Consider the following 25,719-nt stretch of genomic DNA (forward strand, 5'->3'; position numbering starts at 1 on the left):
ACATTTTTTCTGGATTGAGCTTGATGTCATATGTTCGGAGGTTGTCAAATGTGACCCTCAAGTCGTCTACTAGAGTTTCGACATGCTTGGTTTTAATGACCACGCCATCCACGTATGCCTCCACTGTTTTGCCGATCTGGTTTGCCAGACATGTCTGAATCATGCGCTGATATGTTGCGCCGGCGTTTTTTTAGCCCGAAGGGCATTGTGTTGAGGCAGAATGGGCCGTATGGTGTGATGAATGCCGTTGCGGCTTGGTCTGGCTCTGCCATTTTGATTTGATGGTAGCCAGAGTATGCGTCGAGGAAACACAGTTAATCGTGTCTTGCGGTAGCATCGATGATTTGATCGATGCGGGGGAGGGGGAAGGGATCCTTTGGGCAGGCCTTGTTAAGGTCCTTAAAATCGACGCACAAGCGCCAGGATTTGTCCTTCTTTGGTACCATCACCAGGTTTGCTAGCCAGTCCGGATATTTTATGTCTCTGATGAATCCGGCCTCGAATAGCTTGGCTAGTTCCTCTCCCATGGCTTGTCTCTAAGGCTCGGAGAAACGTCGAAGAGCCTGCTTGACTGGCTTGAATCCTTTTAGGATATTTAGGCTGTGCTCTGCCAGCCTACGTGGGATTCCTGGCATGTCTGTAGGGTGCCAGGCAAAAATGTCCCAGTTCTCGCGTAGGAACTCTCGCAGTGCGGCGTCGACATCAGGGTTTAATTGTGCCCCTATGAAAGCTGTTTTTGTAGGGTACGTTGGATGGACTTGGATTTTGACTATTTCGTCCGCTGGTTTAAAGGAGGTGGACTTGGATCTTTTATCGAGTATCACATCGTTCCTGTTCACCATGGAGCGCAGCGCAGTTAGTTCCTCGGCCGCTAGGGCTTCGGATAGTGCCTCGAGGGCCAGTGCAACTGTCTTATTTTGGGCGCGGAGTGCTATGTCTGGATCACTAGCAAGAGTGATGATTCCGTTGGGCCCGGGCATTTTGAGCTTCATGTACCCATAATGGGGTATGGCTTGGAAGATTGTAAACGCCTCCCGCCCTAATAGAGCGTGGTATCCGCTGCTGAACGGGGCCACTTGGAATGTAATTTCTTAGGACCTGTAATTATCCGGCGTGCCGAATACCACGTCTAGTGTGATTTTTCCAGCACAGCGTGCTTCCTGACTGAGGATGATTCCTCTAAAGGTTGTGCTGCTTTGCTCAATGCGGCTCCAGTCTATTTCCATCTTTTGAAGAGTTTCCTCGTAGATGAGGTTTAATCCGCTGCCGCCGTCCATGAGTACCTTGGTGAGTCGAAAGCCGTCCACGATTGGACTGAGGACCAGTGCGGCTGGTGCTCGGGCTGTTCGAAATTTGGGTTCGTCACTGGCATTGAAGGTAATAGCCGTGTCACTCCAAGGATTTATTTCTGCTATGTGGCAGATTTCCGCCATGCTGCGGAGTGCTAGCTTGCGTCTATTATTTGATGCGAAGGTCTCGAAGACCGTTAACACCGTATTGTTGTCCGCGGGGTGGTGCTCTGTGGTTTTCGGGAGGAGTAGATCCTCACCACTTTTGGCCACCTGCCGGAGTATCCAACATGCTCTAAGGCTGTGAGTTGGTATTGCGTCCGATGTACTATGAATTTTGCAGGGTCCGTTGAGCCATCCCTCCAGTACGGTTCCTTGCCCCGTTGAGGGCTTTTGCTTTTTGGGAGTTAACCCAGGTGTATTGTGATAATGCACCCTTTTATTTCGGACTAGGTTTGTATTCAGGGCCGGATTATCCCAAAATTTTATTTCGGTTTTCCAGGCGCTTTCCATCGCGCAGTACTTTCGTACTATGGACACCAAGTCGGCAAAGCGTGTAATTTCGCGGTGACTTATGGCATTGAGGATTCCCTTGTCCGTGCAATTATTGCAAAAGAATGAAATTGCGTCTTCCTCGCGGCAGTCCTTTATCCTATTCATGACTAGGAGGAATCTGGCCCAGTAATGGTGTACTGTTTCTTTGGGCTCTTGCCTAATTTGGGATAGATCGCGTATGTTTGGGTGGGTGGGTGGAATTGAATCCGAATCCTCACCCGATCTGAGACTCAGGGGCCAAGGAGTTTCCGAACTCAAAAGTTTGGATTCTTGGATGTTTTCTGATAAATCTAGCCCGATGCCTGATTCTAGGTTCAGGCCTTGAGTGACGTCCTCCCCTCTGCGGGTATCCGGCTTGGAGGGATCGGGAATCCGGACATATCTAGTCCTTAGGATAGATGAAGGGTTGCCGCATTGTTCCTCCACCACTGTAACGTGATGGGTGACCTGGGGAGAGTTAATCTCTCTCAGATCGGGTTTAGGCCTAATCTGATCATAGTCTGTAGCGACTCCTAGGGCGGCGATGCGATCCAAGAGCTCATTCAGGGAAGAGAGCTCCATTGGATCTAACTGCTCGGCGAGTTCCAAGTTGACGTGAAGATTGCTTTCGATGACCCGAGAAGTCATCGTCGGCGCAGTGGCCGAACAGGCGGTCGTAAGAAAACCACCTAGCCGGAGAGTTTGGCCGATAGCCAAAGCTCCCTCAGTGATAGTGCCGTCTTTAAAGACTAGATGAGACATCCTTCCTGGTGGTGACGGCACAATAAAACTCTCAATGAAAGCACCAATGTCGGTGTCAAAACCGGCAGATCTCGGGTAGGGGGTCCCGAACTATGCGTCTAGGCCGGATGGTAACAGGAGACAGGGGACACGAAGTTTTACCCAGGTTCGGGCCCTCTTGATGGAGGTAAAACCCTACGTCCTGCTTGATTAATATTGATGATATGGGTAGTAAAAGAGTAAATCTACCACGAGATCAGAGAGGCTAAACCCTAGAACCTAGCCTATGGTATGATTGTATGTTGTGATTGTCGTCCTACGGACTAAAACCCTTCGGTTTATATAGACACCGGAGAGGGTTAGGGTTACACAAGGTCGGTTGCAAAAGAGGAGATATCCATATACGTATTGCCTAGCTTGCCTTCCACGCCAAGTAGAGTCCCATCCGGACACGAGACAAAGTCTTCAATCTTGTATCTTCATAGTCTAACAATTCGGCCAATGGAGATAGTCCGGCTGTTCGGAGACCCCCTAATCCAGGACTCCCTCAGCTCCCCTTGTGTCGAATCAATAAATTTTGGTTGAATACTCTACCCTCGAAAACTGTTGCGATCCCCTATACTTGTGGGTTATCAGTATCATGTAGAGATGTCTTAAATTAGCCGTGTCAACTTGCAGATAGGGTTACACAATGAAAAAGTACAAGATGTATGTGGCAATTTCATGGAACATCGCAAAAAAAAAAGAGGCAGCGGTGAGCCTATACAGTGTGCTATGGTACGTCACTCTTCCATTGCAATCATCGTGACATGTTATTTGTATGCCAGTTCTATTAGCCAAGTTTCTTAGGACAGTTATTATGAGTTATCCTAAGAAAATAAGCTCCATGTAATAAGCCAACCAGTTCTTTTCAATGCATTTTCAGCTTATCTTTGCTATGATCAGTGGAAAGTCTAGATTGCATTATATTTTTTTCATTTTGCTGCCCATATGGAAATTGATTTGACTTGCAAACATCACAAATTGAACCCAGTGCAGTAATTAATATGATAGGAAAACAGACCATCACTATTTTCTCAAAATGCAAATACAAAGATACCATCTACTTGGCACAATCTACTTTAGTCAACGTTTTCCATAGAGATCCCATTGCCTAATTTAAACAAAGAATGCATGACCCACATTTAAATGAAGAACAATTATTTATTGAAATTCGATGGTCCAAGTGGCTGGTTATTATCGTATAGCAGTAGCACCTGAAAACATCATATAGCAGCAGCAGCTCATAGCAACTCATCATACAACAGCAGCAGTCTGCAATTCATCATATACCAGCAGCAGCTGATAGCAATTCATCATATAGCAGCAGCAGGAGCAGCTCATAGCAATTCATCATATAGCAGCAACAGGAGCACCTCATAGCAATTCATCATATAGCAGCAGCAGGAGAAGCTTGTAGCAACTCATCATATAGCAGCAGCAGCAGCTCATAGCAATTCATCATATAGCAGCAGCAGCTCATAGAAACTCATCATACAGCAGCAGCAGCAGCTCATAGCAATTCATCATATAGCAGCAACAGGAGCAGCTCATAGCAATGTATCATATAGCAGCAGCAGAAGCAGCTCATAGCAATTCATCATATAGTGGATCAGAATGAAAATTTGGCAAAAATCAGAGGAGATCCTCACCTTGTTGGATGAGCTCATCCTTCAACAGCACCTCAAGGCAATGGACTGGGAGGAGGGGAGGGGGAATAAGGTGCCTTCTGCCGCAGTGTGGCATCAGCCGTATTTGTGCAGCGCCCACCGGAGTAGTTCGTTGGATGAACCACAGTGGAGCAGCTGCTGGAGACCATGAGAATGAGGGGCGACGCCAGAGGGAGGAGCAACCAGGGATATTTTGAAGGAAATATGCCCTAGAGGCAATAATAAAGTTATTATTTATTTCCTTATATCATGATAAATGTTTATTATTCATGCTAGAATTTTATTAACCGGAAACATAATACATGTGTGAATACATAGACAAACAGAGTGTCACTAGTATGCCTCTACTTGACTAGCTCGTTAATCAAAGATGGTTATGTTTCCTAACCATGAACAAAGAGTTGTTATTTGATTAACGGGATCACATCATTACGTGAATGATCTGATTGACATGACCCATTCCATTAGCTTAGCACTCGATCGTTTAGTATGTTGCTATTGCTTTCGTCATGACTTATACATGTTCCTATGACTATGAGACTATGCAACTCCCGTTTGCCGGAGGAACACTTTGTGTGCTACCAAATGTCACAACGTATATGGGTGATTATAAAGGTGCTCTACAGGTGTCTCCAAAGGTACATGTTGGGTTGGCATATTTCGAGATTAGGATTTGTCACTCCGATTGTCGGAGAGGTATCTCTGGGCCTTCTCGGTAATACACATCACATAAGCCTTGCAAGCATTGCAACTAATGAGTTAGTTGTCAGATGATGTATTACAGAACGAGTAAATAGACTTGCCAGTACCGAGATTGAACTAGGTATGGGATACCGACGATCGAATCTCGGGCAAGTAACATACCGATGACAAAGGGAACAACGTATGTTGTTATGTGGTCTGACCGATAAAGATCTTCGTAGAATATGTAGGAGCCAATATGAGCATCCAGGTTCCGCTATTGGTTATTGACCGGAGACGTGTCTCGGTCATGTCTACATTGTTCTCGAACCCGTAGGGTCCGCACGCTTAAGGTTTCGATGACAGTTATATTATGAGTTTATGAGTTTTGATGTACTGAAGTTAGTTCGGAGTCCTGGATGTGATCACAGACATGACGAGGAGTCTCAAAATGGTCGAGACATAAAGATTGATATATTGGACGGCTATATTCGGACACCGGAAGTGTTCCGGGTGATTTCGGAGAAAACCAGAGAGCCGGAGGGTTACCGGAACCCCCCCCGGGAGAAGTAATGGGCCATATGGGCCTTAGTGGAGAGAGAGAGGGGCAGCCAAAGGTGGGCCGCGCGCCTCCTCCCCCCTGGTCCGAATTGGACTAGGAGAAGGGGGGCGGCGCCCCCCTTTCCCTCTCCATCCCCACTTCTTTCCCCCTCCTAGTAGGAGTCCTACTCCTACTAGGAGGAGGACTCCTCCTTGGCGCGCCATAGAGGGCCGGCCGGCCTCCTCCCCTTGATCCTTTATATACGGGGGAAGAGGGCACCCCTTGACACACAAGTTGATCCAGGTGATCATATTCTTAGCCGTGTGCGGTGCCCCCTTCCACCATAGTCCTCGATAATATTGTAGCGGTGCTTAGGCGAAGCCCTGCGACAGTAGTGCATCAAGATCGTCACCACGCCATCGTGCTGACGGAACTCTTCCCCGACACTTTGCTGGATCGGAGTCCAAGGATCGTCATCGAGCTGAACGTGTGCTAGAACTCGGAGGTGCCGTAGTTTCGGTGCTTGATCGGTCGGGTCGTGGAGACGTACGACTACATCAACCAAACGCTTCCGTTGTCGATCTACAAGGGTACGTAGATCACACTCTCCCCTCTCATTGCTATGCATCACCATGATCTTGCGTGTGCGTAGGAATTTTTTTGAAATTACTACGTTCCCCAACAGTGGCATCCGAGCCTAGGTTTTATATGTTGATGTTATATGCACGAGTAGAACACAAGTGAGTTGTGGGCGATATAAGTCATACTGCTTACCAGCATGTCATACTTTGGTTCGGCGGTATTGTTGGACGAAGCGGCCCGGACCGACATTACGCGTACGCTTACGCGAGACCGGTTCTCCCGACGTGCTTTGCACATAGGTGGCTTGCGGGTGACAGTTTCTCCAACTTTAGTTGAACCGAGTGTGGCTACGCCCGGTCCTTGCGAAGGTTAAAACAGCACCAACTTGACAAATTATCGTTGTGGTTTTGATGCGTAGGTAAGATTGGTTCTTGCTTAAGCCCGTAGCAGCCACGTAAAACTTGCAACAACAAAGTAGAGGACGTCTAACTTGTTTTTGCAGGGCATGTTGTGATGTGATATGGTCAAGACATGATGCTAAATTTTATTGTATGAGATGATCATGTTTTGTAACCGAGTTATCGGCAACTGGCAGGAGCCATATGGTTGTCGCTTTATTGTATGCAATGCAATCGCGCTGTAATGCTTTACTTTATCACTAAGCGGTAGCGATAGTCGTGGAAGCATAAGATTGGCGAGACGACAACGATGCTACGATGGAGACCAAGGTGTCGCGCCGGTGACGATGGTGATCACGACGGTGCTTCGAAGATGGAGATCACGAGCACAAGATGATGATGGCCATATCATATCACTTATATTGATTGCATGTGATGTTTATCTTTTATGCATCTTATCTTGCTTTGATTGACGGTAGCATTATAAGATGATCTCTCACTAATTATCAAGAAGTGTTCTCCCTGAGTATGCACCGTTGCGAAAGTTCTTCGTGCTGAGACACCACGTGATGATCGGGTGTGATAGGCTCTATGTTCAAATACAACGGGTGCAAAACAGTTGCACACGCGGAATACTCAGGTTATACTTGACAAGCCAAGCATATACAGATATGGCCTCGGAACACGGAGACCAAAAGGTCGAGTGTGAATCATATAGTAGATATGATCAACATAGTGATGTTCACCAATGAAACTACTCCATCTCACGTGATGATCGAACATGGTTTAGTTGATTTGGATCACGTAATCACTTAGAGGATTAGAGGGATGTCTATCTAAGTGGGAGTTCTTTAAGTAAATTAATTGAACCTAAATTTATCATGAAACTTAGTACCTGATAGTATCTTGCTTGTTTATGCTTGATTGTAGATAGATGGCTCGTGCTGTTGTTCCGTTAAATTTTAATGCGTTCCTTGAGAAAGCAAAGTTGAAAGATGACGGTAGCAATTACACGGACTGGGTCTGTAACTTGAGAATTATCCTCATTGCTGCATAGAAAAATTACGTCCTGGAAGCACCGCTGGGTGCCAGGCCTGCTGCTGGAGCAACACCAGATGTTATGAATGTCTGGCAGAGCAAAGCTGATGACTACTCGATACTTCAGTGTGCCATGCTTTACGTCTTAGAATCGGGACTTCAAACGACGTTTTGAACGTCATGGAGCATATGAGATGTTCCAGGAGTTGAAGTTAATATTTCAAGCAAATGCCCGGATTGAGAGATATGAAGTCTCCAATAAGTTCTATAGCTGCAAGATGGAGGAGAACAGTTCTGTCAGTGAGCATATACTCAAAATGTCTGGGTATAATAATCACTTGATTCAATTGGGAGTTAATCTTTCGGATGATTGCGTCATTGACAGAATTCTCCAATCACTGCCACCAAGCTACAAGAGCTTCGTGATGAACTATAATATGCAAGGGATGAATAAGATTATTCCCGAGCTCTTCGCAATGCTGAAAGCTGCGGAGGTAGAAATCAAGAAGGAGCATCAAGTGTTGATGGTCAACAAGACCACTAGTTTCAAGAAAAAGGGCAAAGGGAAGAAGAAGGGGAACTTCAAAAAGAACAGCAAGCAAGTTGCTACTCAAGAGAAGAAACCCAAACCTGGACCTAAGCCTGAAACTGAGTGCTTCTACTGCAAGCAGACTGGTCACTGGAAGCGGAACTGCCCCAAGTATTTGGCGGATAAGAAGGATGGCAAGGTGAACAAAGGTATATGTGATATACATGTTATTGATGTGTACCTTACTAATGCTCGCAGTAGCACCTGGTTATTTGATACTGGTTTTGTTGCTAATATTTGCAACTCGAAACAGGGACTACGGATAAAGCTAAGATTGGCTCAGGACGAGGTGACGATGCGCGTGGGAAACGGTTCCAAAGTCGATGTGATCACAGTCGGCACGCTACCTCTACATCTACCTTCGGGATTAATATTAGACCTAAATAATTGTTACTTGGTGCTAGCGTTAAGCATGAACATTATATCTGGATGTTGTTTGATGCGAGACGGTTATTCATTTAAATCTGTGAATAATGGTTGTTCTATTTATATGAGTAATATCTTTTATGGTCATGCACCCTTAAAGAGTGGTCTATTTTTATTGAATCTCGATAGTAGTGACACACATATTCATAGTGTTGAAGCCAAAAGATGCAGAGTTGATAATGATAGTGCAACTTATTTGTGGCACTGCCGTTTAGGTCATATCGGTGTAAAGCGCATGAAGAAACTCCATACTGATGGACTTTTGGAACCACTTGATTATGAATCACTTGGTACTTGCGAACCGTGCCTCATGGGCAAGATGACTAAAACACCGTTCTCCGCTACTATGGAGAGAGCAACATATTTGTTGGAAATCATACATACAAATGTATGTGGTCCGATGAATATTGAGGCTCGTGGCGGATATCGTTATTTTCTCACCTTCACAGATGACTTAAGCAGATATGGGTATATCTACTTAATGAAACATAAGTCTGAAACGTTTGAAAAGTTCAAAGAGTTTCAGAGTGAAGTTAAAAATCATCGTAACAAGAAAAATAAAGTTTCTACGATCTGATCGTGGAGGAGATATTTGAGTTACGAGTTTGGTGTACATTTGAAACAATGCGGAATAGTTTCGCAACTCACGCCACCCGGAACACCATAGCGCAATGGTATGTCCGAACGTCGTAATCGTACTTTACTAGATATGGTGCGATCTATGATGTCTCTTACTGATTTACCGCTATCATTTTGGGGATACGCTCTAGAGACGGCCGCATTCACGTTAAATAGGGCACCATCAAAATCCGTTGAGACGACGCCTTATGAACTGTGGTTTGGCAAGAAACCAAAGTTGTCGTTTCTGAAAGTTTGGGGCTGCGATGCTTATGTGAAAAAGCTTCAACCTGATAAGCTCGAAACCAAATCGGAGAAATGTGTCTGCATAGGATATCCAAAGGAGACTATTGGATACACCTTCTATCACAGATCCGAAGGCAAGACTTTTGTTGCTAAGTTCGGAAACTTTCTGGAGAAGGAGTTTCTCTCGAAAGAAGTGAGTGGGAGGAAAGTAGAACTTGACGAGGTAACTGTACCTGCTCCCTTATTGGAAAGTAGTGCTTCATAGAAAACTGTTTCAGTGATACCTAAACCAGTTAGTGAGGAAGCTAATGATGATGATCATGAAACTTCAGAACAAGATACTACTGAACCTCGTAGATCAACCAGAGTGAGATCCGCACCAGAGTGGTACGGTAATCCTGTTCTGGAAGTCATGCTACTAGATCATGATGAACCTACAAACTATGAAGAAGCGGTGGTGAGCCCAGATTCCGCAAAATGGCTTGAAGCCATGAAATCTGAGATGGGATCCATGTATGAGAACAAAGTATGGACTTTGGTTGACTTGCCCGATGATCGGCAAGCAATTGAGAATAAATGGATCTTCAAGAAGAAGACTGACGCTGACGGTAATATTACTGTCTACAAAGCTCGACTTGTCGCAAAAGGTTTTCGGCAAGTTCAAGGGATTGACTACGATGAGACCTTCTCACCCGTAGCGATGCTTAAGTCTGTCCGAATCATGTTAGCAATTGCCGCATTTTATGATTATGAAATTTGGCAGATGGATGTCAAAACTGCATTCCTGAATGGATTTCTGGAAGAAGAGTTGTATATGATGCAACCAGAAGGTTTTGTCGATCCAAAGGGAGCTAACAAAGTTTGCATGCTCCAGCGATCCATTTATGGACTGGTGCAAGCCTCTCGGAGTTGGAATAAACGCTTTGATAGTGTGATCAAAGCATTTGGTTTTATACAGACTTTTGGAGAAGCCTGTATTTACAAGAAAGTGAGTGGGAGCTCTATAGCATTTCTGATATTATATGTGGATGACATATTACTAATTGGAAATAATATAGAATTTCTGGATAGCATAAAGGGATACTTGAATAAGAGTTTTTCAATGAAAGACCTCGGTGAAGCTGCTTACATATTAGGCATTAAGATCTATAGAGATAGATCAAGACGCTTAATTGGACTTTCACAAAGCACATACCTTGACAAAGTTTTGAAGAAGTTCAAAATGGATCAAGCAAAGAAAGGGTTCTTGCCTGTGTTACAAGGTGTGAAATTGAGTAAGACTCAATGCCCGACCACTGCAGAAGATAGAGAGAAAATGAAAGATGTTCCCTATGCTTCAGCCATAGGCTCTATCATGTATGCAATGCTGTGTACGAGACCTGATGTGTGCCTTGCTATAAGTCTAGCAGGGAGGTACCAAAGTGATCCAGGAGTGGATCACTGGACAGCGGTCAAGAACATCCTGAAATACCTGAAAAGGACTAAGGATATGTTTCTCATATGGAGGTGACAAAGAGCTCATCGTAAAAGGTTACGTTGATGCAAGCTTGCATGCCTGCAGGTCGACTCTAGAGGATCCCCGGGTACCGAGCTCGAATTCGCCCTATAGTGAGTCGTATTACAATTCACTGGTGCAGTTCTAAACAAAGCATCATAGCGGGATCTACATGTGAAGCGGAGTACATAGCTGCTTCGGAAGCAGCGAACGAAGGAGTCTGGATGAAGGAGTTCATATCCGATCTAGGTGTCATACCTAGTGCATCGGGTCCAATGAAAATCTTTTGTGACAATACTGGTGCAATTGCCTTGGCAAAGGAATCCAGATTTCACAAAAGGACCAAACACATCAAGAGACGCTTCAACTCCATCCGGGACCTAGTCCAGGTGGGAGACATAGGGATTTGCAAGATACATACGGATCTGAATGTTGCAGACCCGTTGACTAAGCCTCTTCCACAAGCAAAACATGATCAGCACCAAAGCTCCATGGGTGTTAGAATCATTATAGTGTAATCTAGATTATTGACTCTAGTGCAAGTGGGAGACTGAAGGAAATATGCCCTAGAGGCAATAATAAAGTTATTATTTATTTCCTTATAATCATGATAAATGTTTATTATTCATGCTAGAATTGCATTAATCGGAAACATAATACATGTGTGAATACATAGACAAACAAAGTGTCACTAGTATGCCTCTACTTGACTAGCTCGTTAATCAAAGATGGTTATTTTTCCTAACCATGAACAATGAGTTGTTATTTGATTAACGAGGTCACATCATTAGTTGAATGATCTGATTGACATGACCCATTCCATTAGCTTAGCACCCGATCGTTTAGTATGTTGCTATTGCTTTCTTCATGACTTATACATGTTCCTATGACTATGAGATTATGCAACTCCCGTTTACCGGAGGAACACTTTGGGTGCTACCAAACGTCACAAGGTAACTGGGTGATTATAAAGGAGCATTACAGGTGTTTCCAAAGGTAGATGTTGGGTTGGCGTATTTCGAGATTAGGATTTGTCACTCCGATTGTCGGAGAGGTATCTCTGGGCCCTCTCGGTAATACACATCACATAAGCCTTGCAAGCATTACAACTAATATGTTAGTTGCGAGATGATGTATTATGAAATGAGTAAAGAGACTTGGCGGTAACGAGATTGAACTAGGTATTGGATACCGACGATCGAATCTCGGGCAAGTAACATACCGATGACAAAGGGAACAACGTATGTTGTTATGCGGTCTGACCGATAAAGATCTTCGTAGAATATGTAGGAGCCAATATGGGCATCCAGGTCCCGCTATTGGTTATTGACCGGAGACGTGTCTCGGTCATGTCTACATTGTTCTCGAACCCGTAGGGTCCGCACGCTTAAGGTTACGATGACAGTTACATTATGAGTTTATGCATTTTGATGTACCGAAGGTTGTTCGGAGTCCCGGATGTGATCACGGACATGACGAGGAGTCTCGAAATGGTCGAGACGTAAAGATTGATATATTGGAAGCCTGTGTTTGGACATCGGAAGTGTTCCGGGTGAAATCGGGATTTTACCGGGTTACCGGGAGGTTACCGGAACCCCCCGGGAGCCATATGGGCCTACATGGGCCTTAGTGGAAAGGAGAAAGGGGCAGCCCAAGGGGGAAGCGCACCTCCCCCCTCCCCTAGTCCTATTAGGACTAGGAGAGGTGGCCGGCCACCCTTCTCCCTCTTTCCCTCTCGGGGAATCCTAATTGGAATAGGATTGGAGGGGAGTCCTACTCCCGGAAGGAGTAGGACTCCTCCTGCGCCTCCCTCCTTGGCCGGCCAGCCTCCCCCCCTCTACTCCTTTATATACGGAGGCAGGGGGCACCTCTAGACACACAAGTTGATCCACGTGATCTATTCCTTAGCCGTGTGTGGTGCCCCCTGCCACCATATACCTCGATAATACTGTAGCGGAGTTTAGGCGAAGCCCTGCTGCTGTAGTACATCAAGATCATCACCACGCCGTCGTGCTGACGGAACTCTTCCCCGACACTTTGCTGGATCGGAGTCCGGGGATCGTCATCGAGCTGAACGTGTGCTCGAACTCGGAGGTGCCGTAGTTTCGGTGCTTGATCGGTTGGATCGTGAAGACGTACGACTACTTCCTCTACGTTGTGTGATCGCTTCCGCAGTCGGTCTGCGTTGGTACGTAGACAACACTCTCCCCTCTCGTTGCTATGCATCACATGATCTTGCGTGTGCGTAGGAAATTTTTTGAAATTACTATGTTCCCCAACATATTTGCCCCTACCCGCCGGCCATGTAGCCTAGTTGGACATAGCATCGTCGAGGACCAGGCCAGATGGGACCAGTGGCGACGGCTCGGTGGAGGAACCCTAGTGCTGCATGCAGGGGATCGAGGTAGAGGGAAAGGGGAGAGGAGATGCAAGCGGGTAGGCAATGAATGCTTGCATGTTTGTTTTTACTTGAGGGTCAGGTGTGACACAGGCGTCAGCAGTTGCATTTGGGTGTAATACAGGCAGACAATAGAGTCATTTCACTATTCCCCTTCCCTTCAATTTTTAGTGAGGTTCTACCTGAAACACCCCCCTCCAAAGTGAAATTAGTTAAGCCCGAGCCCATAACTCAAAAATGTCTTCTTTACATCTATTATGGCTTATTTTGACAATATGCCCTGAAAAGGCGGAATCAAACTAGCCCTTAACCTGCAATTTGTGCAATGATGAATCACTCATGCCTGCTATCTGTACATTTAGGCATCATCATACATGGCATAACCTAATACATGTGCATTCCATTGTAGAATCTGGAATATGCAATGTTTATGTTAGTTCATACGTTGCACATGATGTTTAAATGCCCCTTAAATCTGGTCAGTCAAGTGATGGTCTTTAAGCCTCCTTCTTTGGTTCTTTTCTTGATATGTAATATTTGCTCACACGCCTGTTCAATTGCTTGTTTGCATCAGCCAGCCATACTAGGACTGTTTGCTTTGATTACTTGTTGTTCTTGACCTAAGACTCTAGCAGAGCTTGTCAACGATTTAAACACTAAGGGCTGTTGTAGTGGGGCCTTGTCTAACTCATAGGTGACATAAAGGTTTGGCTATACACTACAGTAGGCTCTCCAAGAGTACCTGGAGATCCAGTTCAAAGGTATGCCTAGTTTTTACATAGTGCAGACATAGTAAATGCTCGTTTCATTGTGTGCAAGTGCAAGAGATGCGGCATGTTTAATTACGTGGTGTTGTTTTGTTATAATCTCATCCTTTTGTGTTCACAGACTGGAAAGTATGCATATTTATCTTCCAAGGAGACGAGTAACTAGTTTGTGTCACCTTGCAGAGGGGGTGCAATGAAGATAAGATTGAGGATTTCCAAGTACAAGATGTTAGGAAGGATCCTTGCAAGAGAAGTAGGAGCTACACTGAGCCTCTTCAACCTGCTAAGGTAAGTCACTGTATGCAACTCAATAGTTCAATTCCTTTTTTGTTTCAGGCATAGTTAATTTTCTCTTTTCAATTGCTTTATTTTTCCTCAGTTAATGACATGCCCGAATAATCATGCCTGATGTTCGGTACTTGTATCACTATTAGTTGACATAATTAAAGGCCTTACCATTTAATTACTCCGCCGAAGTGTGCCTGAAGCTTTGAAGTCTATTAACCAACTATTATTGCATGAGGCTCACAATCTAGTTTATACCACGCTAATGATTGCATAGTTTTGCCTGTTGTAGTATGTTTGGATGAAACCCTCTGCTGTTCATTATGCTCCCTAAGACTTTAATTGAGGCACAGAATGGCCAACTGCTTGCTTACTTATACGCAAGATGTTGTCTAAATTTGTAACTTGTCTGTGTTTTCGATTGGGCCCCAACATCATGCTCCTCTGGTGAGCTAAGAGGGATTTCTGTATGCAGGCTGCATAGACTATCTTTTTTATAATTTTTAAAATATCACCTGCTTATGCTTCATGACGTGTAACATTCTTTTTGAAAGTGACGTGTAACATTATTGTTAGTCCTGTTTTGCCATGTAGTACAAAAGAGTGTCTTGTTTGCTTCACTGTTGTAACTATATTTTTTCCCTAGTCATGTGTACTTACAGAAACATTTCAGGATGAAGTGACATCAACACAAAGATCTGCGAGCAGTGCAGCATGGCCGTTACCGAATGATTATGGATTGGAATTGGAATGTGCTAATGTTCTCGAGCATCAACAAGAGGTGGCAAGACAACGTGTACATGATTGTCAACGTATAATCAACAAGTTGAGATGGGACATGCAGGTATTAGATGCAGGAGTCAAAAAATGAAACAAGACACTGAGGTAACCATGAAGGAATTGGAGATTTTGCAGACTGAAATTTGTGCTATCTTAATCCGGCCAATCCTATTTTCTGAAGAGATTATAGTTCAAATGGAGTTAAGTTGATGCGCGTCCATGATGTATGAGCTGTATTTGCCCAGTGTATGTAATTTGATGTTTGTGTATGCTTTATTATCACCTGTGCCGAACCATAATGCCCAGTGGGTATAATCGGCTGTAATTTCTTTATTGTATAGTGTAGGATTATTCTACCTTTCTATGCCTAGATCTCCTTGTTGTATAGTGTATGCTTTTTAGAGGTGATAGTATTGAGTAGGATAATTCTTTGAATATGCTATATCGTTCAAACGGGGGCCAACTCGCCCGACCATGGCCCTTCACGGGCCATCGGATCCATGGGCCTTCTATGTCTCGTAGGATCCATGGTCCTTGTACGTCTCGTAGGATCCATGGGCCTTCTACGTCTCGTAGGATCCATGGGCCTTCTACGTCTCGTAGGGTCCATGGGTCGCCGACTCATTTATGGGTCTTGTACGGGCCTTTAATGGGCCAGAGACAGGCCTTTAATGGAAATCGTATGTTTTATGGGCTGACCATAACAGGCCGTTAATAGGCCGTATTTGGTGATGCTATGAAAATGGCCCAACAGACTAACGGTCCACAAATGGGCCGACTGTAACGATGGGCTGAATTTGGCCCACAAGCAAAAAATGACAGTAACGGGCCGTAAGTAACCGAATGCTCTAAATGAGCCCAAGAATAAATGGGCCCTCGGAAGGCCGAAAGTTAACTTGGGCTGGAAACGGCCCAACGGAATAACGGGCCGTTAATGGGTATAAAGTGATACACTGTTCATTACGGGCCAGTTTCACCACGGGCCGTTAATGGGTGTAAAGTAATACACTGTTCATTACGGGCCAGTTTCAGCACGGGCCGCTAATGGGCCAAGAGTTACAAAGGGCCTCATATGGGCCGAAAGACGTCATGGGCTATACATGGGCCAGAAGTGAAAATGGACTGGAATCGTATTGGATGGCCCAGAAGACGCTACTGGGCTTAATTCAGATAGGGCGTAACGGGCCTTGGGTTAGCGAGCTGTAAATGGGCTATATGCGAACAGGCCGTTAACAGGCTTTCCATGGGCCGACCCGCCAGCTTTTGACCAAGTCAAACAGGCCAGCCTTTTCACAGGAATGGGCCACTGTTGGGCCGTGCCACGTGTCGACGTATCATAGGCGCCTTCTGTCCAGTGAGTGGATGACATCTGTCCCAACGATGAGCCGACACGTGTTTCCTCTAGCCAATGATGATTTTACACGTGGAAAATCCCCATTGGTCGGGGCTGTTAACGGGTTATCGGATCCAAAACCCGACCCGATAGCTTAACGGTGTTCCGTTACGGTGGATGCCATGTGTCGGTCACCCTTGACGAAAGCACTTCTGTGACGCACGATTTATCGTCATGGAAGTGGACACTTCCATGATGATAATTTTGGTGATGTCATGGAACACTTCTACGATAGCACATGTATGACTATCTTTATTCTGTCATAAATTTGTCATGGATGTACATGCATGACAAAAAACGCGACCTACTGTGACAAACACGTATCATCACAGAAGTGTATTTTTTTGTAGTGTTATGTGGATGATATTGTGGTCAAATCAAGGAAGAAGGAGACTCTCCTTGATGATTTGAAGGAAACTTTTGACAATCTCCGGGTCTATAAAATGATGCTTAACGGCCAAGTGTGTCTTTGGTGTGCCTGCAGGTAAGCTGCTAGGTTTTCTGGTCTAAGAGTGGGGCATTGAGGCTAACCCAGAGAAGATAAAGGCCATCACCTCACTTTCTAAGCCGGTGTGTGTCAATGAAGTACAGCACCTGGCATGTCGTATTGCGAGCTTGAACTAGTTCATAAGTCGCCTAGAAGAGAAGGCAATTCCTCTATATCAGATGATGAAGAAGATGGGCCACTTTGTCTGGAGTAATGCAACTGATCAAGCATTTGAGGATCTTAAGAAACAGTTGACTGAGTTGCCCATCTTGGCTGCTCCCATAGACAAAGAGCCTTTGCTCCTGTATGTGGCTGCTAATAACAAGGTGGTCAACATAGCAGTCGTTGTGAACTGCAAGGAGTGCCCAGTCCAGCGGCCGGCTTACTATGTTAGTGAGGTCTTGATTGAATCCAAGCAAAGATAGCCAAATTGGCATAAGCTGTTGTTTGGGGTGTTAATGGCGAGGTGTTAATGGTGAGTCACAAGTTGAAACATAATTTCTTTGGGCATCCTATTACTGTGGTCAGCTCTGCTGCTTTGGGGGATATTATTCAAAACAGAGAAGCCACCGGCCGGGTTGCTAAGTGGGCAATCGAGTTTTGATCTCACAATCTGAAGTATGTGCCAAGGACAACCACTAAGTCTCAAGCTTAGGTGGACTTTATAAATGACCAGACAGAGTTGCAAACACCCGAGGAGAAGCCTAACAACACATATTGGATAATCCACTTTGATTGTTCCAGGCAATTGGAAGGCTCAGGGTATGGAGTTATTTTGACTTCCCCATGAGGTGATAAATTTTGTTATGTTTTAAGGCCAATGTTTCCTTGTACTAACAATGCAGCTGAGTATGAAGCTTTGCTCCGTGGGCTTCGTATGGCCAAGGAGATGAATTTAAGCTGGGTCAGATGTCTGGGCAACTTAGAACTCGTGGCTCAGCAAGTCTTAGGCACATGGGATTCTAAAGACCCGCTCATGGCGGCTTATCATCAAGCGGTTGATAATATCGCTAGTCACTTTAAAGGTTGCCAGGTGGATCTCATTGATCGATGGAAGAACAAGGCGGCTGATGCACTATCCTGACTTGGGTCTCAACGTAAGTTGGTGCCCTCTAATGTGTTCCTCGATGTCTTACATAATCCTTCGGTCAAGTTACCACCCAAGGAGGATCTTGCTATACCTGATCCCGATGGACAATTGGTGGTGGCTCTCCATGCTATTCCTGACTAGACGTTGCCTTATCTGGCTTATCTTACTTGTGGCGAGTTACTCGAGGATGAAAACTTGGCACGACAGATCACACAGCGCTTTAAGTCTATGACTATTATCAACGGTGAGTTACATCGATGCATCATGACTAGTGCCTTCCAACGTTGTGTCTCTCTTGAGGAGGGTCGTGAGATTTTGCAAGAGATACATGCAGGCGACTGTGGTCATCATGCCGGCTCACGATCGTTGGTGGCTAAAGCATTTCATCATGGTTTTTTCTGGTTGATGGCTCATGCACATGGAGAGGATATTGTTAGTAAGTGTGACGGGTGTCAGAAATTTGCAAGACAAGATCATGTGCCGGCTCAGGAATTGCAGATGATCTCAATCACTTGGCCGTTTGCGGTCTAGGGGGCTTGATATGGTTGGACCCTTCAAGATATCTAAAGACAAGAAGACCTACCTTCTGGTGGCGGTTGACAAGTTTACCAAGTGGGTTGAGGAAGAGCTGGTCAACAATTGTGATGCAGCTACTGCAGTGTAGTTTGTCAAGAAGCTGATTTTCCACTTTGGTTATCCTCATAGTATCATCACTAATAATGGGACAAATTTTTCTAAAGGTGCTATGAAAGAGTTTTGTCAAAATGAGCACATCAGGCTTGATGTCTCATCAATTGCACATCCTCAGCCCAATGGTCCGGTGGAGCATGATAACTAGGAGATTTTGAGAGGTATCAAACCCCATCTCATGCTTCCTTTAAAAAGGACTCCTGGTTGTTGGGTGGAAGAGCTTCCTTCAGTTCTTTGGAGCATCAGGACCACCCCCAACAGATCAACGGGTTATACACCCTTCTTCATGGTTTATGGAGCTAAAGCAGTTCTCCCCAGCAATATTCATCAAGACTCCCCCAGAGTGGCGGCTTATGAGGAGGCTGACAATGAGACAACGCGTAAAAATGCTTTGGATGCTCTTGAGGACGAGCGTGACCTTGCAGCGGCTCGTTCAACAATATATCAGCAAGACCTACATCCTTATTACAGCCGTAGGGTTCGAAGCTGGATCTTTTAGGAGGGCGACTTAGTGCTCCATTTGATTCAAGACCAGACAGGGATGCATAAGCTTTCACCTCCTTGGGAAGGGACTTTTGTGGCCAGAAAAAAGCTCAACAACGGGTCTTACTACCTCATCTACATATGAGAGAACAAAGATTCCCGCACATCCGAGGAAGAGACTCGCAGGCCGTGGAACATTGCTCATCTTCGGCCTTACTACACTTGAGTCATTGGCTCTCATCATTGTATATACCTTCATTGATGTACATAACTTTTATGATCAAACAAAATAAAGCCGGCATCCCCAAATTCCGGGGCCTTTGTCGTTTCACTTCATATTTTCTGTGCACGAGTCTTTATTGATTGATCATAAGGTCATTTGGGGGCTTCCTGCTCAATGAGCATAGCTGTTCTTACCCTCTTGATCGACTTGCATGCCATATTATAGGTCACTTGGGGGCTTCCTTCTCAATGATCATAGCTATTCTTACCATCTTGATTGGCTTCCATGCCATAGGTCGCTTGGGGTTTCCTACTCAACGAGTATAGATTTCATACCCACTAGACTGGCTTCCATGCCATAATTGGGTTAAACTTGCCTGTTTGCAACTTGCTACTCCGCCAGGTGACCCACTGTACTCTTGACAGTCAATCTTTTAAATAAGACGATGAACTCGTTAAGGTTAAAACGGCGGCTTATGTCACGTGAGAGCTGGCTTGCATAGAGCTAGAATAAACTCACTTGTCTGTTGTAGTCTCTCTGCTATGTGGCCCGTTTGTACTCTTAACGGTCAATCTTCTTGAAAGACCCTGAACTAGTTAAGGTTAAAACGACGGATTTATGTCACGTGAGAGCCAGCTTACAGGATGAAAGGCTATCATGCCAATCTTCTTTGAAGCAAAAAATTGAATTTTTTTCAAAAACCAATCTGTTTTGGTCGTGCCTTACAAGCCGGCTTAACAAATATTTGAGTTCTACATACTCTGTATTTCTGTTTTGCACACACTTTTTACAGATGAGAAGTTGCAGGGTCATATAGGTCAGAGTTATATTGCTCCATGTTGAGTTTATTAAGGCTATAAGCTGCCAAAGTGATATTTTCAAAGACTGGATATGACTATAAGTCACCCTAGATTGTTGGGTTGTTTAACACACCATGGATTGTGACTATAAGTCACCACTACAAGACACTGATGGATCATTTACAGATTATATATCAAGCTTTCAAGAAATTTTGGCAAAGTTGAAAGACCACATGAGCATATATATGGCAAGATAAAAAAGATTAAGTCGCTACAACATAGTTGGCATATGATGACCCACAAGTATAGGGGATCTATCATAGTCCTTTCGATAAGTAAGAGTGTTGAACCCAACAAGGAGCAGAAGGAAATGACAAGCGTTTTTCAGCAAGGTATTCTCTCCAAGCACTGAAATTATCGGTAATAGATAGTTTTGTGATAAGGTAATTCGTAACGGGTAACAAGTAACAAATGTAACTAAGGTACAACAAGGTGGCCCAATCCTTTTTGTAGCAGAGGACAAGCCTGGACGAACTCTTATATAAAGGAAAGTGCCCCCGAGGACACATGGGAATTATTGTCAAGTTAGTTTTCATCATGCTCATATGATTCGCGTTCGTTACTTTGATAATTTGGTATGTGGGTGGACCGGTGCTTGGGTGCTGCTCTTACTTGGACAAGCCTCCCACTTATGACTAACCCCTCTCGCAAGCATCCACAACAATAAAAGAAGAATTACGATAAACCTAACCATAGCATGAAACATGTGGATCCAAATCAGCCCCTTACGAAGCAACGCATAAACTAGGGTTTAAGCTTCTGTCACTCTAGCAACCCATCATCCACTTATTATTTCCCGATGCCTTCCCCTAGGTCCAAATCATGGTGAAGTGTCATGTAGTCGACGTTCACATAACACCACTAGAGGAAAGACAACATACATCTCATCAAAATATCGAAGGAATACTAAATTCACATGATTACTTATAACAAGACTTCTCCCATGTCATCAGGAACAAATGTAACTACTCACAAAGCATATTCATGTTCATAATCAGAGGAGTAATAAGTATCATTAAGGATCTGAACATATGATCTTCCATCGAATAAACCAACTAGCATCAACTACAAGGAGTAATCAACACTACTAGCAACCCATAGGTACCAATATGCGGTTTTGAGACAAAGATCGGATACAAGAGATGAACTAGGGTTTGAGAGGAGATGGTGCTGGTGAAGATGTTGATGTATATTTACCCCCTCTCGATGAGAGGATCGTTGGTGATGACGATAGCTTCGATTTCAATTTCCCCGGCAGAACAGTGCCGCCGGAGCCCTAAATTTTCTTCTGCCCAGGTTCCACCTTGAGACGGCAGCACTTCATCCCGAAAGCTTCCTCCTGATTTTTTTCCAATTCAAAATACATCATATAGTACAAGATGGGCACTAGAGGCCTACCAGGGGGCCACAAGCCCTAGGGGCGCGCCAGGGGGTAGGGTGCGCCCCTAGGCTTATGGCCACCTAGTGGGTCCCCTCTAGTTTTTTCTTAGCCCAATATTTTTTATATATTCCAAAATAATTCTCCATGAATTTTCAGGACTTTTGGAGTTGTGCAGAATAGGTCGATAAAATAAAATACGGACATGAGGGCATCATGATCATCTTCAGAACATTAACATATAAAGACATATCATTTCTTATTCTAAAGTGACAATTCGTTCACAAGGTAAAGTATGAATTAGAAACTTTACTGATAACCAACAAATTATGATCTCAGTCATTGAAACAAATGTATGCATTTCAATTAGGGTCGTATTATATGGTTACGATTCTACCAGATATGTCTTTTTGATTTTGTAGATCACCATGACTCTTGTATAGAGGTAGAAAGTAAAAATTAGAAGATAGGACCTTCGCAGAGGGTAGCGGAGGTTGTGTCGCGGGAAACCACGACCACCTATGGGATCAGGAGGCATGTTGCTAGTTCGGGAGGGGGGCGACACATTGCATAAAGAGCAAATGAGCATGGGGCAGTGCGTCAGAGATCACATGGGCAATTTACCTAGGTTCGGGCCGCCGCGAGGCGTAAAACCCTACTTCTTCTTTGGTGGATTGATGGTGGAAAGGTGGTGGTGGTGCGTAGTACACTTGCCCGGCAAGGGTTGCCTCAGGCAGCAGCGACTATGCGCGTATGGGGGTGTGTGTTATCTAACCTTCTAACCCTTTCTACGGTTGCCATGGGCCTCCTTTTATAGATCAAGGGGTAACCACAGTGGCAAAGTAGTCATTACGCACTAATAAGATAGCAAACAGTGCTATCATACCTAACTCTGCGGGCTGACAGGGTGCATTAAATGCACCGCTTAACGTCACATTGTTGGTTGCCCAGCAAGGCTTGCCCAGCTGTCTCGCCAGCTCCGCACTTGTTCTCTTGACACGTTGCAGGACGGGTGTCGTCCGCGGGTTTCTCCTGTAGGAAATGGCTACCACTTAATCACTTTGTGGCTTGACACCGCACTGATCGACGACGTGGGTCATAATAGAGTGGTTGGCGAGGTGGTTTTGCCTCCGTGAACCCCGGCAGGCCCTGCCGGGGTGTTTTGGCTGTCAGTTTCCGGGGTGGCCTCGACCCTTGCCATGCTCGCCTGCCCAGCAAGGGAGGCTTCTTCTCTTGATGATATCCTGATTCCTTGGCTAGTTCTTGGTCCTTCTGATCTGCATGTTCGTCCTTCAAATCTCTTGGTTTCTTGTACTCTTACTTGGGCTAGTGCTTCAATCTCATTCCCGTGCCTGTGCACAGTCTGGGCAACAGACCCAGGGTTTTTCACATCGACAGAAGCCCCCGGGCAAAGGCAGAATCTCCAATGTATCTATAATTTTTTATTGTTCCATACTGTTATATTATCAATCTTGGATGTTTTATAATCATTTCATAGTCATTTTATATCATTTTTTGGTACTAACCTATTGACATACTGGCAAGTGTTAGTTGCTCTTTTCTACATGTTTTTTACATGCAGGAAATCAATACCAAACGGAGTCCAAATGCAACGAAACTTTACGGAGATTTTTTATGGACTAGAAGACACCCAATGGGCCAAGGCAGCGCCTAGGGGGTGCTCCAAGGGGAGCACAACCCACCAGGGGACGCCAGGAGGCCCAGGCGTGCCCTGGTGGGTTGTGCCCACCTCGGGTGCCCCCCGGACCACGTCTTTGCTCTATAAATACCCCAATATTCCATAAACCTTAGGGGAGTTGACGAAAATCAATTCCAGGCGCCGCCGAGTCCAGAACCACCAGATCCAATCTAGACACCATCACGGAGGGGTTCACCACTTCCATTGGTTCTCTTCGTTGATACGTGAGTAGTTCTTTGTAGACCTTCGGGTCCGTAGTTAGTAGCTAGATGGCTTCCTCTCTCTCTCTCTCTCGTTTGATTCTCAATACAATGGTCTCTTAGAGATCGATATGATGTAACTCTTTTTGCAGTGTGTTTGTTGGGATCCGATGAACTTTGAGTTTATGATCAGATCGAACCCACGACTATGCAAGTTATTTGAGTTTCTTTGATCTCTTATAGGCATGATTGCTAATAGCCTCGTATTTCGTCTCTGATATTTGGGTTTTGTTTGTCCAACTTGATCTATTTATCTTGCAATGGGAAGAGGTGCTTTGTAGTGGGTTCGATCTTACGGTGCTTGATCCCAGTGATAGAAGGGGAACCAACACATATGTATCGTTGCTACTAAGGATAAAACGATGGGGTCTATCTCTACATAGATATATCTTGTCTACATCATGTCATCGTTCTTATTACATTACTTCGTTTCTCCATGAACTTAATACACTAGATGCAAGCTGAATAGCGGTCGATGTGTGGAGTAATAGTAGTAGATGCAGGCTGGAGTCGGTCTATTAATCTTGGACGTGATGCCTATGTGATGATCATTGCCTGGATATCGTCATGATTATTTGAAGTTCTATCAATTTCCCAACAGTAATCCGTTTACCCACCGTTTGCTATTTTTCTCGAGAGAAGCCACTAGTGAAACCTATGGCCCCCGGGTCTCTTTCTCATATTATTTTCCTTTGCGATCTAATTTTCCTTTGCTTTTATTTTCAGATCTATTAAACCAAAAATACAAAAATACCTTGCTGCAATTTATTCTCATTTATTTTATTTGACTTTTGATCTATCAATCTACTACAATTTTATTCACGCCTGTTTGCCTATCTTGGGGTGCAGCTATCCGAAAGGGATTGACAACCCCTTTTACATGTCGGGTTGCGAGTATTTGTTATTTGTGTGTAGGTGTTGTTCATGTTGTGTTGCTTGGTTCTCCTACTGGTTCGATAACCTTGGTCTCATATCTGAGGAAAATACCTACCGCTGCTATGCTGCATCATCCCTTCCTCTTTGGGGAAATACTGACGTAGCTTCAAGCCGCCATCACCGGGCGACGTCGGGGTAGGGCCTAATAAGTGCACAGGCGAGGGTTGCTGAAGAGGCTAGTCTCCTGAAGTCTTCTTTGCTTCTTCATTAGCCTTGATTTCGGGCCAGTTTTCGATTTATCTGCACATCGTGTAAAGCCAATAGTGGTGGGGCCGCTCCAGCAATGGCCTGTGAATGACTTTAACGCACGGGGTAGAAACGGCCAATTAACTCTTCCCACCATGCTCTTATCCTTGGCCACGTATGTTGCATGCATCGCGTGGAGTAGGTAACAGAGGTGCGTGGCGCAGAGGAGCATTAAGGTGAAGGCCAAGTCCTCTTGAATTGGCGGAGGAGGGCGGCGGTCGCCCGTTGATGGAGCAGCCTCCCTCATCGCCCTGCTTATAAAAAGGGAGGGGTAGAGGTGAAGTCATCCATCTTTGCATCCCTCCTCTTCTTATCTTCTGCTTCTGCTGGCGATGTTGAAGAGGAGAGTCTAGGGCCAGCCCCCTGGCTCTTGGTTGGGGCCAACGTAGCCGCATGCTGGTGTTGATGCTCGGGGAGTGAGCCTGGTCCTTGGTGTGATGAATCTCTGGGCTCTTCCGAGGCTTGGCCGAGAGGCGGGGCCGGAGATCGTTGGTAATCCCAGCACCGCCCCTCCGGGAGGCCTTGGGGCTGATGTCGATGAGAGGCGCGCCTTCCTGCCCGCCAAGGTGGGGAGCGGTGCGCCTCTAGCTCCCTGGTCGTCTTGGCCGCTCGTTGTCTTCCCGAGGGGGCTACCAAACTTGAGTCCCGTTCTTCCCAGTATTGATGAAGATGAATCCATGGGAGAAGGAGAAGATGAGAGGCAGGCCGCCTAGTAGAAGCACGACTGCACTGACGCGTTCGTCTCGTACTAGCGACCCACTCCCCGCCTATCTGGCTCTCCCCCTCTTTTCCCGGCATCGTCATCATTGTTTTCTTGGTTGCCAGGGAAAGGCTCGTTACCCTGGTACTTCCGCCTC

Source organism: Triticum urartu, chromosome 3 (genome assembly GCF_003073215.2).
Source record: "Triticum urartu cultivar G1812 chromosome 3, Tu2.1, whole genome shotgun sequence".
Taxonomy (NCBI): Eukaryota; Viridiplantae; Streptophyta; class Magnoliopsida; order Poales; family Poaceae; genus Triticum; species Triticum urartu.